Source organism: Pongo abelii, chromosome 2, assembly GCF_028885655.2.
Source record: "Pongo abelii isolate AG06213 chromosome 2, NHGRI_mPonAbe1-v2.0_pri, whole genome shotgun sequence".
Taxonomy (NCBI): Eukaryota; Metazoa; Chordata; class Mammalia; order Primates; family Hominidae; genus Pongo; species Pongo abelii.
The window spans coordinates 170419825-170423780 of NC_085928.1; the positions used below are offsets into that span (position 1 = coordinate 170419825).

The window sequence follows — 3956 nt, forward strand, 5'->3', positions numbered from 1 at the left end:
AAATCTGTTTGCTAGAGTTTCCAAAGTGATCTTTTTTAAAAAAAGAAGAAAAAGAACAACAATAAACTAGATCATGTTGCTTCGCTTTGTAAAATCTTCCAAGGGCTTCTTTGCTTGGAGATTTAAAACCACACTCTTTGTACTTGCTTACAAGGAAATACGTGATCTATCTGTGCCTCTTCCCCAATATCATGTACCACTCTGTCTCCCCACAGTGCTCCAGGGCCTTCTGCTTAGAATGCTCTTCCTCCTGAATTTTCCACTGTCATCTCCTTTTCATTTTTAGATCTCAGCTTGAATATTGCCTTTTCAGGCCTTTCCAGACCCTGCATTCTAAACTGGCCACTCAATCATTCTTATTTAAAATGCTAATTATCAATCACTTTGATACAAGATTTGTGTATTGTCCATCTCTCCACCCCCAATTAAAATGAAAGTGCATAAGCTCAGCAAGAAAAGCTCTGACTTACGCTGTTCACCAATGTCTTCTCAGCTAATAAGACACTTAATTGAGTTCAGCATGTTATCTATTCATGCGTTGGGGTTTTATCACTTAAATTAAGAGTTACTGTGAATATTCTCACTGTTCTGATTTTGTAATAATCAGGACAGGCTAAACATTCGCAATATTAAGACCATCCATGTGTTCCTAGACCTAGTTCTTTCCCCAGGTCTGGTTTTATAAATGCTGGTGATAAACCAGGTCTGATATATTATATGATCATTTTGTGTGATCATATAATGGCTGTGATTGTAGGTTATCTTTGGTCAACCTTAAGAAAAATGACAGTACAGCTAACATAACTTTTGCAAAAAATCAGTGCTAATTTGCAGACTGTTGTCTAAAGAAGGGATAACCAAAGTATAGAAATTTGATGGTACCAGTTGCTATTAAATGAATTGTAAAAATTACTGTATATAAAAATTTAAAAATAAAGAAAAAAGAAGAAGTTAATCCTCATAACAAAAGGTTTAATTATTTAAAATAAGTACTACCTAAGATGCATTTACAAACTATATTAGATTATTTTCTGGGAAAAATACTTTGGATTAAAGACAAACGGTGTTAAAAATATTTTCTGTGCTTGATTTCCAAAGGATATTATCGAAGATGATATTTTCAAGGATTCTAATAGTTCTTTTTCTCTTTTAATTGCTTAGATCATAATCTAGAAAAAGAATTTTAGGTTAATAATCCAATTTAAATTTCCTAGAATGGAACTTAAAAACTCACTATTTAACAGACATTTTTTGCTCCATCTCTGGCCAATCTCCATGTTAAATGAGAGAGGATTCTAGATAAGACCTGGTGAAGGTGACATTTGAGTTTGGTCTTTCTTTTTTTTTTTAATTAATTAATTAATTTATTTATTATTATACTTTAGGTTTTAGGGTACATATGCACAATATGCAGGTTAGTGATGAGTTTGGTCTTTCAATATGAGTAGAGTGAAAATGGAAGTAGGTGAAAAGCAGAGAAACTGGTACTTTAGGCAAAGGCGTGAATTCAGGTCTTGTTCTGGAGATAGAATATAAATGAGATTAGCTGCAAGAGTTGGTGGGAGCCAAAACATCAAAGGCCGTAAAGCTGAGGAGTTAGGGCCTTACTCAGCATGGGAAGCCAACAGATTTTAGACTGAGTGCCATGGTCCTGTGTTGTTCGTGTTGTTGTAATGGATAAGATTGTGCAACATTAGCTAAGTAATGGACAAAAATAGACCTCACATACTTAATCAGAATCAACAGGGGCCAGGTACTAGTGATTATGAACAAAAGGAGTTTCTAGTAGACCTTGGAATTACGTATTAGAGCTAAAGGACATATAAAAAAGATTTATTCATTTATCTTTCAGTCATTATTTATAGGGCACCAACCATGAGTCAGGCACACAGGGAGATCTCCAAGCTATTTTCAGTATGTTGAAAGGCCTAAAAGAAAATTGTCTATTTCCTCTCAACAGGCTGAGTAGGGTGACCAAATTTCTTGTTTGTTTGCTTTGGGTTGGAATTTACGGGAATTCACTATGGGAACACTGATAATCTCAGGCTGACCAGAAGCTCTGATAAGATGATAATTAGTATTTGGTTTTTTTAAAGAGAGAATGAATTGAAATTTAATGTAGTTTGCCAGGTAAAATTATTCAGAATGTGGAAAAGCCGATTCAGGGAAGGAGAATATTCAGGAGACAAAAGTAATGAAATTCAGATTCCCACCTTTACACAGTCTCTTTTATATAAAAACCAACCTGTTTCTCCTCCCCTAATTTCCACCTCAGTAATGACCCCACAATTCTTTCAGCTACAAATCCCAGAAACCCGGGCATTCTTCTCAACTTCTGCTCCCATTTAGTTCTTCTATCAAATCACAAACCAAACTATTGACTCTACCTATGAAACTTTTCTAGAATCTTACCTTGTTTATTCACACTATTCTGGCCTCCGTTGGTGTTACAGGAGACACTTCCTTCACCACACTATGGCTTTTTCCTTTGTTTTGCAGAGTGGGTGGAATTTACAAACTAACTGTTGAGCAAACCAAGGTCTATGTGACCTTGTCCAGAAAGATTAATTATATGTAATGCAACAGGGAATAGAATATGTCACAGTTGTCAAATTCTTCCGAGATGTCCTTCTATGTCCAGAAGCTGTGCTCGCTAGTTATTGAGTTTTTATTAGAAAAGAAGGAGGAATGTGTCCTTCAGTGTCCTGAATGAGCTAGAAAGTAGTGATTGGGTATCATAATCTAATCTGCCTTAATTGAGATAAGCAAGGAATGATGGGTTGTCACCACAGGCTCACCATTCCTGCCCAAGGAAGTTATAACTATGATCGGATTACCTCTCTTCTTGGGCAGCTGGGCCTGGTGTGTGCATGCAGAAGTGAAGGTGATAACTATTGCTTAGCACTGTCTTGGATAATTAATAAAAGTAAAGTTAAAAGAAACTTAACAAACCACTTTCAGCTTCTTCCATGTTCTGAAACTATTATCTCTTTGCACCTAGGAAAAGCAAAGTAAGACCTAGCCTAGCGAGGTACAAATTGTCATCGCTTACCCAGCAGCCATTTTTCCTCTTTTCTTATCACATTTGACACATACATATACTTTAAAAAATTTGTTATTTATTTTAAATTCAACTGGAAATCCTGTATGTTTTTGGCAACCCTAATATTCATGAACTCAATAGTCACATTCCTTGGTAGCATATACTTATACAAATATGTCCATATTGGCAAAAAAATAATTTTTACATTGATAATTTTTCCTCTGTCTAGGATTCTTCTTCTCGTAGTTTCAAATGAGTAATAAAAAGCCATATCAGCAGTATCAAATTATTTTTTAAGCAAATATAAATGATATACTGTGAACAAAGAATTAAGTATCCTGACTTAACAGTCAGAAAAATTTGTGCTAGACTTTGAAACGGCAAAAAAAGTTTACTGAGTCTTCTGTCTTATGCATCCTTGTGGGGTATCTCCTCCTTCGATTTTATTTGAGCTACGTACAACTTTGTAGATGACAGAGTCTGCAGATGACTCTTGTCCATAATGTGCAAATTAATTCTGTCCAGTGAAGGGACAACTGATTTCTTTCCATGCCCTGTGGAAAAAGCCAGTTTTGCATCTATTTGTAAATTCATTTCAGCATTCCTTCACTCTCTCTCTCTCTTTGAATTCACCTTTGAACTAGTTAATATCTTTTACACGTTCTCTCGCTAATTAATGAATAAAACCTTTGACACATATCCATTTTACATTTTTATGAGAATCATGATTTTACCTTTAAAATATATATATTTTAGCAATGCCTTTAGAATAATAAGTCAGTTCACTGATAGTTGATACGTTAGTGCTAGGATATATTTTCAATCATCTCAGGAGGCTTTTTATGTTTTTCTTAAAGCAATTCCAAAACAAATTATTTCTTACACATATTTTTGGTAACATTTTTGCTAAGGA

General features: G+C 34.7%; 1 non-coding gene across 1 annotated transcript; it reads left to right on the top strand.

Moving 5' to 3' along the window:
• The first annotated feature begins 568 nt into the window (after nucleotides 1-568).
• Nucleotides 569-700, top strand: LOC112132888 (small nucleolar RNA SNORA72). Its single transcript, XR_002914590.2, has one exon. It is a non-coding gene; the product is annotated as a small nucleolar RNA SNORA72 (small nucleolar RNA).
• The last annotated feature ends 3256 nt before the right edge of the window (nucleotides 701-3956 follow it).